The sequence below is a fragment of the Diceros bicornis genome, chromosome 24 (assembly GCF_020826845.1).
Source record: "Diceros bicornis minor isolate mBicDic1 chromosome 24, mDicBic1.mat.cur, whole genome shotgun sequence".
Classification (NCBI taxonomy): Eukaryota; Metazoa; Chordata; class Mammalia; order Perissodactyla; family Rhinocerotidae; genus Diceros; species Diceros bicornis.
The window spans coordinates 47,454,134-47,470,286 of record NC_080763.1 but is presented as its reverse complement, the minus strand read 5'-3'; positions in this window follow the sequence as shown (position 1 = coordinate 47,470,286).

Genomic DNA, 16,153 nt, shown 5'->3' with positions numbered 1-16,153 from the left:
TATAGCTGGTACGAGCTGAGAGCGAGTCCCTGCAATGTCACATCCAGCCAGCCTCATGGGACCCCTGCTCTCTCCCCTGCCCAGCTTTGTCCCTGGCCACCCCAGAGGCCCAAGGATGAAGGCAGGCACGGCAGGGGCAGGCCCTGGGTGGCCTCCGGGGCTTCTACCCCTTCAGAACCTTCTGCAGAGCCACAGTCCCTCTGCATCCCCGGGACGTTCTCCTTTTGTGGGAAATGCAAATTGCAGCTGACCCGAGGGGTGGGTCTAATCCCCACTGGCTCTGCAAGCGCGCCTGCTTCCCAAGAGATGTCCAGGTGGGTAGAGAGTGTCTGGACAGTCCATGTGTGCTGTCCACCCCCTTTCACCAAAGCCTCCACCTGCCTGGGGACCCAGACCCCGCATGGGAGTCACTCTCTGCATGCCCGGACACCGTTCAAGCAGAAGTCAGGGGTCCCCGGGGACACGCAGAGCACAGAGGTCCACCGGAAGGGGGAGCACGGGGTGGGAGGGCAGCCTGAGTCTCACCAGCGGCCCTTCTCCGTATCTGGGGGGCTGCCACCCGCAGCTGATGTCCCTTGGAGTGGACTGAGGACCAGGTCAGGGATTGGCCTCCAGAATTCTGGACCAAGCTGGAGGGCACAGAGATCCCCTTCCCAACTGGGAGCCCCTCAAAATGGCTTTTTGGGGACTTTTCACCCCAGGCCTGATAGGAGGTGCTGGGAATGGCCCCAAAGTCACTGGGCTTCCCTCCCCACACCCCTGTGTGCAGGTGGGCCCTTGATGCCTTCATAGTTGCTTCCCGGAGTTCCTCGAGCCCAGGGTCGCAATGAGTTCACCCCTAGCCAGGCAGCTCTCTAGGGGCCTGAGTTCAGTGTGAGCCTCACTTCATCTCCCCTGGGAACCACCCAAGAGTCAGCCCAGGGAAGTGGGTGGGGACATGGAAACATGCTTAGCAGAGGGCCCTGTGCTGCCCACCATGGCCTGGGCCAATGAGGAGGGTCCTTCTAGGTGCAGCCCGCCACGGCTCCGGGACACAGACGTGTGAGGTGAAGCCCAACTGCCCCTCATCCTGCCAACTCCTGCCCCCAGACCTTGTGTCCCAGCTGGGCTCTTCCTACAGTGACTTGAAGTGGCCCAGGTGACACAGGTCATGAGAACCTGAGTGCTGGGGCCACGCCTGCTGCTACCCTCTAAACCCTGGTCTGGGCTGTTGCCGCTTCCTCTTCCAGACACCCTCGCCTCCAGCCTGCCCAGGCTTGGAGACCCAGTGGGGTTCTGCCCCATCCAAGCTGCATCCACCCGGCCAATGGGGGGCTCCTTTCTCCCGAGCCCCACAGCACAGGCAGCTCCAGAGATAGAGGGGCCTCAGAGGCCTGGAAAGGACCCCCACCCTGAGAGGTTTTCAGCAGCACGGAGGGAATCCTGGCAGTAGACCCTCCAGATCACAGGCCCTGGAGTAACCTGGGCATGGGTGCAAATCCTGCCAGCGTCATTTCCTTGCTGCAGCATTTGGGGCAAGTCCTTAAATTCTGCAAATCCCCATCTCATCAGCAAATGGGATAAACAACCACTGTCAGGGGGATGAAGCTGTGTGAGAGGACTTGAATGAGTTGCTGTGCAGGCTCAGGGAATGAGCTCAGGAAACAGCCCAGGAAAAGCCAGGGACTGTGTGATCCATGCTGGTGAGGTGTCAGGGCTGGGGGCAGTGGTCAAGCTCCAGCGTCCAGCCTCAGTGGCAGGGTAGGTGCGGCCTGCAGCGTCTGTGCCCAGGAGCCAAGGCAGCGGTGTCCTCAGGGGAGTGCTGCTAGGTATCGATGTGGGGGTCACTGCCCACCCCCCGGCAGGAGGACTCCTGGCCTGGTTCTCAGGCCCACTCAGAGATTCTGTGATCTTCCCAAGTTCCTCTCCAGAGTTCTGTATCATTTATTTATCTAGCTGTTCTATCAGTACTGTGAGAGGGGTGTTAAAATCTTCAGCTGCAATTATGGATTTGTCTCCTCCCTCTAGTTCTGTCCGATTTGGTTTCACACATTTTGAAGCTGTTATTAGGTTCACACCCATTTGTAATTGTTATATCTTCCTGATGAACTGACCCTTTCGTCATTAAGAAAGTCCTTCTTTGTCTCTAATAATGTACTTTGCCTTAAAGCCTGTTTTGTGTGATATTAACATAACCCCTCCAGCTTTTCTAGGCTCACTGTTTGCAAGGTCTAGCTCTTCCCATACCTTTATGGAGTCTGTCTGTGCCTTCGTGTGTAAAGTGCATCTCTTGTAGACAGCATAGGGTTGCATCTCGATTTTTTATTTAGCCCAAAAATATTTAACTTTTAGTTGGAGTGTTTCTTCCATTCTTGTGGAGTCTTGGTTGCAATTAGGTTGGATTAAATCTGCCATTTTGCTATTTGTTTTGTCTCATCTCTTTTGGTTCCTCTGTTCTTGCTTTCTTTGGTGTTAATACAACATTTTCTAGAATTCTTTGATTTTCCTACTGGATTTCCAGTTGTATGTCTTTGCAGACATTGTTTTTCAGTGGTTACTCTAGGGAATAAAATATGCATTTTAACTTATCCCAATCTACATAGAATTAGTATTGGATTACTTCAGGTAAAATACAGCAAGAGTGTGTTTCCATTTACCATGCCCTTAGTGGCACTGTCATCTACGTTACATCTATGTTATAAACACAACAATACAGTGTTATTTCTTTTTGCTTTAAACAGTAATGTCTTTTAAAGAAATTAAGAAAAGTAGAAGTAAACACATAGCATGTCAGCTCCAAATCTATCCTTCTTTGCCCTGCTTGTGAAACTGGAGCTGCGCCATGTGAATATTTCTTTTGCCTGCTGGAGCAATGTTTTGTCAATAGAGGGCACTAGAAGGACAGTGGAAAGCCACAGCCTTCTCTTCCGGGGTCCTGGGCGCTGTTTGTCCACTTATGGCACAGCTGCCAGCCTCTTGCAGAAGGCCCACTGGTGCTCACTCTCTTACGAGTTTCTTGGCTAACCAGTGGGTCACTTCCTATGAACCAGCTTCAGCCAGCACCTTCACCACTGCCAGGCTGCATGTTGCGTGGAAGACTCAATCTCAGCCTTGTGGGGGAAGATATCCCTCTTCTGAGGTCTTAATTGCTTTTCCCTGAGCACTAGATATAGCTGCTGGTTTCTGCATTTGCTATTCCTGTGGTCCTTAAAGCTCTCTTTTACTCATTTTTGTAGTTAACCATCTCTTACCAATTTACAGTTGTCTGTTAAAATTTATCTGTTCAAATTATGAGTGGTTTCTGTCTTCTGACTGGACCTTGAAGTCCCATCTCGTCTTTTACCCCCCTATTAACCACTTCCATTGCCATCCCTTCCTACGTGTGCATCTGAGATGTCATCTGAGGTCATTTCCTTTTCCCCTAAACAACACGCTTTAGCATTTCTTGTAGTGAAGATCTGCTTGAGACAAATTCTCTCAGTTTTTGTTTATAGAAAATGTCCTCATTTTGCCTTCATTTTGAAGATTTTGCTGGATATAGAGTTCTTGTTTGGCAGTTTTTAATTTTAGTGCTTTGAAAATGACGTTCCAAAGTTTTCTGTCTTCTACTGTTTCTGTTGAGAAGTCAGCTGTCAATCGGAGAATTGCTCCCCCTCTACATAACCCGTTGTTTTTCTCTCATTGCCTTCAAGGATTTCTCGTTATCTTTGGCTTTCAGCAGTAGGACTATGATGTTCCTAGGAGTGGTTTCTATTGTTTTTATCCTGCTTTAGATTCACGGAGATTTTTGGATCTGTCATTTAATGTTTTCCACAAAATTTGGTGTGGTTTTTGCCATTATTTCTTCAAATATGTTTCCTGTCCCTTTTTCCATTTCCTCTCCTTCTGAGACAAAATTACATATATGTCAGCTGCTTCACGTTGTCCCACAATATCTCTGAGGCTCTGCTCATTTTTCTTCAACCTTATTCTTTCCATTTTTTGGATTGTTTAATTTCTATTGATCTATCTTGAAGTTTACCAATTCTTCTGCCATCTCTAATCTGCTATTCAAATCATCTTTTAAAAAACCCCACAAAGTTTTAATTTCAATTTCTCTATTTATTTTATTTATTTATTTTTTTGTGAGGAAGATCAGCCCTGAGCTAATCCTCTTCTTTTTGCTGAGGAAGACCGGCTCTGTGCTAACATCTATTGCCAATCTTCCTCCTTTTTTTTTTTTCCCCCCAAAGCCCCAGTAGATAGTTGTATGTCATAGTTGCACATCCTTCTAGTTGCTGTATGTGGGACACAGCCTCAGCATGGCCGGAGAAGTGGTGCATCGGTGCGCACCCGGGATCCGAACCTGGGCCGCCAGTAGCGGAGCAGGGCACTTAACCACTAAGCCACGGGGCCGGCCCTCAATTTCTCTAGAAATTCCTTTTTTTAAGTTTTTAAATCTCTTTTGAGTTTCCCTATCTGTTCACTCATTAAAATAATTATCCCTTAATTATTGACACATGTTTATAATAGGTTTGGGTTTTTGTCAGGAAGATTAGCCCTGAACTAATATCTGTTGCCAATCCTCCTCTTTTTGCTGAGGAAGATGGGCCCTGAGCTAACATCCATGCCCACTTTCCTCTACTTTATATGGGACGCTGCCACAGCCTGGCTTGACAACTGGTGCATTGGTGCACACCTGGGATCTGAACCTGTGAAGCCCAGGCCGCCACAGTGGAGTGTGCGCACTTAACCATGTGCGACTAGGCTGGCCCCCTTATAATAGGTGTTTTGAAGTCTTTGCTAAATCCAACATCTGGGTCCACTTGGAGTCGATTTCTATTGCGTCCACTTGGAGTCTTTTTCCTGATCATGAATCATACCTTCCCAATTCTTTGCATGTCTATTAATTTCTGGTTGAATATTGGACATTTTAGATAATATGTTGCAGTGACTCTGGATTCTGTTGTGTTCTTGTGATTGTTTTGTTGTTATTGTTTTAGAGGGCAGTTAACTTGCCTGTTGTATTCAGACTATAAATTCTATCTTCTGCCACAGTGTGCAGAAGCTGACATCTCTGCTCAGTCTCACCAGCTTCTAGCTGCAGCTTTTGTCAGGCTGCTTCCATGGGGGTGCTCCCCTCTGCCTGTATAGTTTGGCAGTCAGTCCAGAATTTCAGTAAAGTTTATACTTAGGAGCTCTTTCTCTCTGTGGTTCCCTCGCTTCTGAGGATTCCCTCCTAAATCCACAGTTTCTCTGCCAGCCTCAGGTGAGGCTGTAAGGCTTCCGCTTTCTACCACCAAAGCTGTACCTAGTTGGGGAATGTGCTCAGCTAAAAAGCAGTAAACACAAATTTCATCTAGTGTAGCTGCTTTCATGAATAGATTCCTCTCTTTCACTAATCACCTGAGGGTCTGTGGCACACGCATAGATTTGTGGTCAGCCAGGGATTTGAGCAGAATTTATACTCAGGTTTTGGGTCTCATCACTTCTGTGGTTCCCTCACTTCCAGCGGTTCCCCTGGGTTTTCTTCCAGCTCTGAACTCTGTTCTCTGCCAGTTCAAGATGATCGTGATGTGGTGTTCTGCTGCTGTTTTCTTCCACTATGGCCATAAGCATTGGGCAGCATCCTCAGGGGAAAAAAAACATAAACTCTCAATTCTCATCCCTTTTAGTTACAGTTCTTCAGGAAGAATATTCCTCCAGTTTCTCTTTGCTTTTGGGTACTTTCCAATTCTTTTAAACAGTTGGAATGAGTTTGTTAATTTGTTTTAGTATTTTGCTCAAATTTTATCATTGTTATTTGCAGATAGGGTGGTCTGACCTCTTCACTTCACCACCACTACTGGAACTCTTCAATCCACAATGGCTTTTTTAAAATTTGTGGTAAAATACACATACCACAAAATTTACCATCTTAACCATTTTTAAGTGTACAGCTCAGTGGTATTAAGTACATTCACATTATTGTGCTACCATCACCACCAACCATCTCCAGAGTTCTTCATCTTGCACGACTGAAATAGTGTACCCATAAAACAATAGCTCCCATTCCCCTCTCCTCCCAGTCCCATTCTACTTTCTGTCTCTGAAGTTACTTAGTCGAGGTACCTCGTATAAATGGAATAATACAGTATTTGTTTTTTTGTGACTGGCTTATTTCACTTAGCATAATGTCCTTGCTATAGATTGAATGTTTGTGTCCCCTCAAAATTCACATTTTGAAACTTAACCCCCAATGTGATGGTTCTTGGAGGTGGGGGCCTTTGGGAGGTGAGTAGGTCATGAGGGTGGAGCCCTCATGAATGAGATTAGTGCTCTTATAAAAGACACCCTAGAGAGCCCCCTGGCCCCTTCCACCACATGAGGACACAGTGAAAAGATGGCCATCTAGGAACCAGGAAGCAGGCCTTCATCAGATATCAAATCTGCTGGTGCCTGGATCTTGGACTTCCCAGTTTCTAGAACTGTGAGAAATAAATTTCTGTTGTTTATAAGCTACTCAGTTTATGATAATTTTTTTATAGCAGGCCAAATGGACTAAGACAGTCTTCAAGGTACATTCATGTTGTAGTATATGTCAGATTCTCTTCCTTTAGAAGCTGAATAAAATTCATTGTATGTATATATGACATTTTGTTTATCCTCTCATCTGTGAATGGACATTTGGGTTGTTTCCACCTTTTGGCTATTGTGAATAGTGCTGCTATTAATATGGGTGTACAAATATTTCTTCCAGATTCTGCTTTCGATGCTTTTGGATACATACCCAGAAGTGGAATTGCTGGGTCATATCATAATTCTATTTTTAATTTTTTGAAGAACTCTTTTAATAAGTCCTCTTTTTGCTTAAATTGGCCAGAGTTTGTTTCTGTCACTAGCAAATGTGAGTCCTGACAGATGCACACGCCCAACTCTAGCTTGTGGCATGCTAACTAGAGTGGCGAGTCACAGGATTGTGGACTGCCAGCATCCCTGAAACACAGAGCCAGAGGCAAAAGCTCGCATGCCAATTCTTTAACAGGAAGTGTAATCCAAGGAAGCAGAAGTGAGGAAAAAAGGGAAGGGTGAGAGCAAATAAAAGAGGGTGCATTGTTACTGAACCAGCCACAGCTTCAGGACAAACTGATTTGCTCAATCTCATGGTACATTTTCAGAGAGGTTGTATGAAAGTACTGCATCTCTAAAGAGCCCACGGTGCAAGGGAGAAGAATTAATACGCTGACTCTCATCTCCTGTTGGCTGGATTTCATGGGGGGCATTGACATCTATGCAGTTCCAGGTTGCACATTTATGGGTGCTGAGAAGATCCTGCCGTGTCCTGTGCTTCAGCAGCAACAGGGATGCCCCAGGGCTGGAGCCAAGGGAGCAGTCTGGGTGTGAGGTGAAGCATTATTGGAGTGTGCCTTAAGCAGCAGGAGTCCAGGAGCAGCTGCTGCAGCACGACTGGACCCATGATGACCAGAATAGGACAAGCCAATGCAAAGAGGAAAGGACAGAAAGCAGGGCACACGAGCAGGTCTAGGGTGATGCATAAAGTGAATCTGGAAGGGGAGATGGGGGAATAGGGAGATGTTGGTAAAAGGGTACAAACTTTCAGTTATAAGATTAATAAGTTCTGGGGATCTAATGTACAGCATGGTGACTATAGTTAACAATACTGTACTGCATACTTGAAATTTATTAAGAGAGTAGATCTTAAATGTCCTCACTACACATCTTAACAATATTAAGCCTTCCAATCCATGAACATGGGATATCTTTCCATTTATTTGTCTTTAATTTCTTTCAGCAATGTTTTGTAGTTTCCAGTGTACAAGTCTATTTCCTCCTTGGTTAAGTTTATTCCTAAGTATTTTATTCTTTTTGATGCTATTGTAAATGGAATTGTTTTCTTAATTTCCTTTTCAAATTCCTCATTGTTAATATATAGAAGTGCAACTGATTTTTATGTGTTGACTTTGTATCCTGCCATGTTGCTGAACTTATTAGTTCTAACTGTTTCTTTGTGGAATCTTTAGGATTTTGTCAAATGCTTTTCCTGCATCAATGCAGATAATAATATGGTTTTTTCCTTCATTCTGTTAATGTGATGTATTACATTGGTTGATTTTTGTATGTGGAACCATCCTTGCATTCCAGGAATAAATCCACTTGGTCACAGTGTATAATCCTTCAAATATGCTGCTAAATTCAGTTTGCTAATACTTTGTTGAGGATTTGCATCAATGTTCATAAGAGATTTCAGTCTGGTTTTCTTTTCTAGTAGTGTCTTTCTATAGCTTTGGTATCAGAGTAATGCTGGTCTCATAAAATAAGTTAGGGAGTGTTCCCTCCTTCTAAAATCTTTAGAAAAGTTTGAGAAGTATTGATGTTAATTCTTTAAATGTTTGGTAGAAATCACTAGTGAAGCTATAGGCCCAGGGCTTTTCTTTGTCAGGAAACTTGATTACTGATTCAATCTCCTTACTAGTTATAGCTCTATTCAGATTGTCTATTTCTTTATGATTTAGTCTTGGTAGGTTTTGTGTGTATAGGAATTTGTCCATTTCATTTAGGTTATCAAATTTGTTGGCAAACAATTGTTCATAGTACTGTCTTATAATCTCTTTTCATTTCTGTAGAATCAGTAGTAATGCCCCCACTTTCATTTCTGATTTTAACACTTGGAGTCTTCTTTTTTCCTTAGTCCATCCAGCTAAAGGTTTGTCAATTCTGTTGATCTTTTCAAAGATCCAGCTTTTGGTTTCATGGATTTTCTATTCTCTATTTCATTTATCTCTGCTCTAATCTTTATTATTTCCTTCCTTCTGTAGGTTTGGGTTTAGTTTGTTCTTTTTCTAGTCCTTAAGTTGTAAAGTTTACTTGTTGATTTGAGATCTTTGTTTTTTAAAGTAAGCATTTATAGCTATACATTTTTCCCTTAGCACTGCTATCACTGTGTCCCACAGTTTTGGTATGTTGTGTTTTGATTTTCATTCATCTCTAAGTATTTTCTAACTTTCCTTGTGATTTCTTCTTTGATCCATTGCTTAAGAATTGTGTTGTTTAATTTCCACAAACTTGTGAATTTTCTAGTTTTCCTTCTGTTATTGATTTCTATCTTTATCCTGTTGTGGTTGGAGAAGATACATTGTTTATTTATCTTCTTAAATCTGTTGAGACTTAACATGTGGCCTAACATATGGTCTATCCTGGAAAATACCCCATGGGCACTTGAGAAGAATGTGTATGCTACTGTTGTTGGGTGGAGTGTTCTGTGTTTTTCTGTTTATTGTTTTGTTTATTATGTTTTTTTATTGGTTTATTTTGTTGTTTAAGTCCTCTGTTTTCTTACTTATCTTCTGTCTGGTTGATCTATCCACTAAGAGTGGGGTATGAAGCCTCCAGCTATTATCCATCACTTTATTTATTTTTTTAAATTTTATTTATTTATTTATTCCCCCAAAGCCCCAGTAGATAGTTGTATGTCATAGCTGTACATCTTTCTAGTTGCTGTATGTGGGACGCGGCCTCAGCGTGGCCGGAGAAGCGGTGCGTCAGTGCGCGCCCGGGATCCGAACCCAGGCCGCCAGCAGCGGAGCGCGTGCACTTAACCGCTAAGCCACGGGGCCGGCCCTATCCATCACTTTAATTCTGTCAATTGTTGCTTCATATATATTGATGGTCTGTTATTAGCTCTGTACATGTTTAGAATTATTTTATCTTCTTGCTGTACTGAACCTTTTATTAATAATGTCCTTTTTTTTGTTTCTTGTAACCTTTTTTAATTTAAAGTCTATTTTGTCTGATATTAGTATAGCCACCCTGCTCTCTTTAGTTACTATTTGCATGGAATATCTGTTTCCATCCTTTCACTTTCAACCTATTTGTGTCTTTGGATCTAAAGTGAATCTCTCGTAGACAGCATAATGTTGAATCATGGTTTTTTTCCTTTTTAAATTCACTCTGCCAATCTCTGTCTTTTGATTGTAGAATTTAATCCATTTACACTTTTTTTTTTTTTTTGGTGAGGAAGATCAGCCCTGAGCTAACATCCATGCCAGTCCTCCTCTTTTTGCTGAGGAAGACTGGCCCTGAGCTAACATCTGTGCCCATCTTCCTCCACTTTATGTGGGACGCCACCACAGCATGGCCTGACAAGCGGTGTGTCAGTGTGCGCCCGGGATCCAAACCTGGGCCGCCAGCAGCGGAGCACGTGCACTTAACTGCTACGCCACTGGGCCGGCCCTATCTGGTTTTTCTCAGGGACAACTTCTTCGGTATTTTTTTCCTTTGAATGGGCCATTTCTTTGTATGCCTTGTGATTTTTTGTTGTTGTTGTTGTTGAAAATGATGTCAATCTAATAATGTGGTAATTCTGGTAACCAGATTGTCCCCCTTCCCCAGGCTTTGCTGGTTTTTTGGTTTTGTTTTGATTGTTATAGGCTATCTCTGTGTCAAGGATTAGCCTGAGGTGCAAACTTAAGGTTTTCTCAGACTTTTTCTGAGCCTGTGCCTTTTCCTGGGCATGCACTGTGACTTTCTAATTTCCTCTGCATATGCAGTTGCTTTTGAACATCCTAGTCTTCAATGTCTGGCTCCCAAAAGGGGAAAAAGAGAAAAATGAAGGGGGGGGTTTTAAAAAAAGTGTTGGCCCTTTAAATTCTCTAGATATTGCTTCAGTTGAGCAGGAGGGGTTTGCAACAATGGCAGGGGTTGCAATAATGACTGCCTGCCTCTTTCTGCACCTCGATGATCAGAAGCAGTAATCAGCGATCAGAATACAGATCCTGATACTTGGAGGACAGGCTGCTTATTCCCACAGGCTGTGTGCAAGCTGCTCCTAGAGTGGGCACATGGCTGCTTGCCATGGGGCTGAGTAGCTGCGATTATGGTATGAGCTGAAATAAACAGAAAGTAATCATAACTTATTGTCCAAGACTTGCCCTGGAAGTTGCCAGGCTTCAATAGACTTCAGGGTTCCAAAGTAATTACATCAGATTCTGCCAGTGCAGTTGTCTAGTGGGGAGACAGATTCCTGGTGCTTACTACTCTGCCATCTTCCCAGAATCCTCTCCGAGGGGCAGGTTTAGCTAAGGTTGTTGGCGTGTTCAGGTTCAGCTTGCTCTATTACCAAGTTCTCTATCAACTTTCCACCTGATGATTTTAGCAGCCATTGATGATCTATGACAAGATCCATGATTTCATAAGCGGATGCAAATTAGTACTTTTCTAGTTCTCTCATATTCTTCTGTGTGTATTAGCTGGAATTCTTTTGAGGAATTTTTGCCCCCAGTGATTTATTTGATTGCCCTGAAATAGTTTGGATAGGAAAGTTGCATATATGTCCGATATCCTCTAGTCTCCAATCATGTTTTATGGGTGTTTTATTATCATTATGAACTTTAGGATTCTTATATTTGCTGTGTTTCAATCAGTCATGCTTCTGATGGCAAATTGGTCCATGTTACACCAGTGAGAGGCCTTTTATGTTGATTTCCAAGTGCTTTAGACACAACCCATTATTCTGGGTGCTTCTCTGGCACAGGATTCCCAGGCTCCTTTCGTGCACTTCCTCCCATATCTGAAACCAGTCACTTCTCCAAAGATCCCCGGTTCCTTTTATTGGAAAATGGCATTCAGAGACCACGATCTGGGCTTCGAGGTGGAGATGCAGGAAAGGGCAGGTCTACGTCCCAGCCTGGGTCATGCTGCACTGGCTGGAGACTTGCCTGCCTCTGCCTTCATGCCTCATACCCAGCGCTGACTTCCCACTGTGGAAAGCCTTGGACCCATTCACTAGCTAAACCTATCAGGTAGTAACACCTGGCTCGCGGATGGATCCTGCCCCTAGCAGGCCATGCTCAGTCCCTTGAAGTCAAACCAAAGCTGCTGACAGTCTTCCTGGACTCCACACAGGGAAGAAGGCTCTGGGCTGAGATAAGACAAGGCCTGTGGTTATCTTCTGGCCCATCCTAGCATGCCAGGCCATTTAGCTGTCCCAGCCTCATCAACAAATCTAATCACGAGAAACCTGTGGTTATTATCTCGCTTGCATGGACAGTCCCAGTTTTGTGTCTCCTCCACTGGAATTCACGCTCCTTAAGGGCAAGGACCTTGTTTGTCTTGCTCAGTCACTCCCCGAGTGCTACACTGCAGGGTCCCAATAGATACTTGTTGAACCAAATGAATCCAAGGCACTGTTTCCTTTTACCAAGAAGAGGCCCAGGGACTTGAATGACTCATCCAGCTCACACTGCAGAGCAGGGGTTGGGATTCAGACTCCAGGCTGGCTGCCTCCAAGGCAGCCCCAACCCCAATTCCCACCCTGCAGCTGGGTCCCCAGGTTGCCTAAGGGCTGTGCAGAGCATGTTGGCCCCTAGCAGTTTGCTTGGACAGGCCTGCAGAGACATCGATCCTACTGGCTACTCCCAGAAAGACTGCGAACATTCCCCAGCCCTTTTCTGCCCTGCAACCCAATCCCAGTTTAGCTGATGTGGGCGGCAGCAGGGGATACACCTGTCATTTAGTCAGGGAAGCAACTGGGCACCCAAAGAAACAGGGAATGCGCCCCCTCTTTCCAGGGAGGACAGAATGCTGAGGAACTAAGAGGCTTGCCTAAGGCCACAGTGATTCAGGGACAGAATCCAAGCCTCCGATTCTTAGCCAGGCATGATTCGGCTTCAGAGCTGGAAGATGCTCCAGCCAAATATAGGCTGCAGCAGGAAGGCAAGGAGAATGTGGGTTGAATGAGGGGAGAAGGGAGTAGGGAAAGCATTTCAATTTTGAATCTCCTTAATGAAAAAGCCAGTCAACCAACAGGACCCAGACTTATTAGTTTGGAAGGTTGTTGAGACAGCAACTGCCAAGAAAGCCCCAGCAGCCACCTCTGCCCCCCAATAAATGTGCCCAATCCATTCTGCGCTGGAGTCCTGAGGCTCGTCTCAAGGATCTCAGAGGAACAGTTCTAGGCGGCTGCAAGTGTTTCTCTGCAGTGAAGTGTCACACTGGGACTCTGTACTGTCAGCCCCTGCAAGCCAGGGAAGGTGGCTGTCCCAGCCCCAGAGACAGCCAGGAGCTCCCGCTCTTCTCTCCACTGGCCTGCAGCTTCCTCCAAGAAGGGGAATCTGACTTTGCCTCTGAGAGCTGTGGACCCACAGCACCCCTGGCATCAGAAGCCCAGGCGCCTGGCTCTTTTCTGCAGCCTGAACCTTTTCACAAATTCCCTGCTCCACTCCTCTCCAAGGGCCTCAGTTATCCGCTGCTGCGCGGCAAACCATTCCAAAACCCAGGAGCTTAAAACTGCAGTCACTTTATTTGCTTATGATTGTGTGGGTCAGCAATTTGGACTGGGTCCATCTGGCAGTTCTGCTGGTCTCCTGGTGGCTCCACCAGGGCTGTATGGCCTCTCACAGGTCTGGTGGCTTGTGCTGTCAGCCGGGCCACCTGTCTCCAGAAGGTCATCCCAGGCTTCTTCCTAGGGTAGCAGAGTTCTCAGCAGCGAGAGAAGGCAGGCCCTAAGACTCATGTCATGCTAAGGTCCCATTGAGCAAAGCAAGTCCATGAGCAAGCCAGGGGTTTGGGCGTGACAATGCAAGGCAAGGACACAGAGCAGGAGTCACCAGGGGCCATGCCTCTAATGGTCTTCCCTACCAGAGGTGTCAGAGAGAGAAGCCATCAGGGCCACCTCTGTGGGCAGGCCAGACTAGGGCAGATTCATGTACTAGCCCAGCTGCGAAGGCTGTTCAGTGGCACATAGGGCTGCTGATGTCCCTGGCCTCATGGTGCTGATGGACAGTATATACTGGGCACCCACTAGGTACTGGACTCAGGATCCCTGGGCTGCAGAGGAGCCAGGCATTACACTCTGGGGAGGAAGGGACCTGTGGGATTGACCTCAATGGCTGGGCAATATTTGAACACGGCCCTGACAAAGGACAAGGTAGAGAAACGGCAATGACTCCACTTTGGACAGCCCAGAGCCATGAGTGGAGACGGGGGAAGATGGAGGAGGAATGAGCAGGTTGGAGCTGAAGAGCCCTCAGGTTTGCGGGCAGGTGCTCTGCGACAAGCAGGGCACCTGAGCCACACTTGCTGTGATGGTTGCGATGAGAGGAAATCAAAGCCTGCGAACAGGCTGAACAGGTCTGGAGATGCACGTTCCCCTGCAGGGAGACAGGCCGCAGCCAGCGCACAGCAGGAGGCGGAAGGCAGGAAAGCACATCCCAGCAGTGGCCCTTGGGGCTGTGATCCAAGACCGATGGGGAATTGGGGGCTACACTCGCGGCAGCTGGCTCTGGGGAGGCTCAGACCGGCCCAGCTACAGGTGTAGCCAAACCAAGGAGGCCACACCTCAGTCGCCCCCATCCCAGCTCAGTCCACTTAGCAGCAGCCACAGCAGCAAGACGCAGTGAATTCCATCTCAAGGACAGCTTGAGTCTCCGGCTCAACCTGCCACCTACTAGCTGAGTGACTTCAAGAAAGTCACTTCAACTCTCTGCTCTGGGTTCCCTCCTCTGAGAAGTCAGGGCCCACCCATTTGACAGCTCGGAGTCTCAAACCTCAGAACAATAATGGCAAGAGACTGTCAGTCCCTTGTCAGCTGTCTAGAATAGTGGGTGTAGGAAGAAAACTGCTTGTTAGTTTTACTAATTTTGAACATACTGATTACAAGTACTGCGTGTAGGTAAGGTATAAATGAGTACACGTACACTGAGAGCGCATGGTCGATAAATTCTGTATTGACAGAGTATGCCACCAGAACCACTTCAAGATCACTGGTCTGGGAGGGAAGACTGGAGGTGCATAGTTAAGTGAGGGTTTTGTTTGAAGGCCAAGAAGCTGTGAAAAGCTCAGCTCTTACCCTGCTCACAGGAGATGCCAGCAACATGCACGCTACTAAGACTTGTCTTTAGAGAATGAAAGGCTCAGCCATTTATCAAGCATCTCTTCTACACAAGGCACTGGGCTAGACAGAAGTGTTTCCATGTACAACCTCGGTTAAGCTCACCACCCTTGAAAATGGCTACCATCCCTGCTTTATAGATGAGGAAACAGGCCTAGGGAGGTTAGGGAGTGACCAAGATCACAAGAGATTTCACCAGAAATGGAGGACTTGAGTCAGCATCCCGGAGTCTAAACAGAGAGGCCGTACCGTGGAGTGGAGCCTCGGGTGATTCTAGTCCCGACTCTCGCATTTTCTAGTTGTCCGACTTGGGCGAAACAGTCTTCTCTATGTCTTGGTTTCCTCTTCTATAAAACAGGATGACAGTCCCTATTCATATGGTTGCTATGACCAGTAAATCAAATAATGCATGTTTGGTCCTTTGGGGGCACAGCAATCTTTAATAAATTAAACAATTATTACTAAAACCCACAAATAATTTGCTATACATGATTATCCATAGTATAAGACTTAACTGTTGCTAAATTTACTTTTCAAGCAATTAAGTGCCATGAGCCACCATACACAAAACAACTTTGTTACACAAAGCGTCTGTGCATGAGGACTAGGAAGCCCCTCCAGCAAAGCTTCTCCTCGGGCCAAACGCTGGAGAGAGGTTAGGGGACACCAGCGCCTTCCCAGACCTCAGGCCAGGGGATTTCTAATGCAAACTATAGCTGGAGATTCCCATGGGAATGTTCGGCCTGCCTCCTGTCATCTGATTCTCAAACCCTCTGCTGCTGACTGCCAGCAGGAATGGCCTAGAGAAAGGAAGCCTTTGGAGCACGATGGACTGCAGGCCCTCAAAGTAGCCCCTCACCTCCTGTCTGCAGTGCCTGCAGGGCAATTGGGCTTCTCCAAGTCTTTTGAGCGGCAACATACATTCACTAGGCGTCTGCCATGGGTCGGAAACCAGGTCGGTGCACGGATCACCAAAAACCATATGCAATTCTAACACCCTCCACTGGACGGTGAAGACACAGAGCCCCAACTTGGCTGCAAGGGGGCTGGCTCATCCCATGTAAACCACAGGGTCTGCTGGAACACCCTGGGCTAGCCGTCACTCCTTCAACTGTCACCTCCTCTGAGACCCGTCCCCAAGAACGCCCCACGCAGGATGATCCCTTTCCACTTCTCATTTAGTTCTGATAAGCACTCCCCGGCCTGCACCTCAGCTGGAAGGTGTCTGCAGCTTGTCCAGGCTAGAACACTGAAGATTGGCTCAGTTATTAGCTGACTCTCCACCAAGGGGATGAGGGCAGTGAGTAG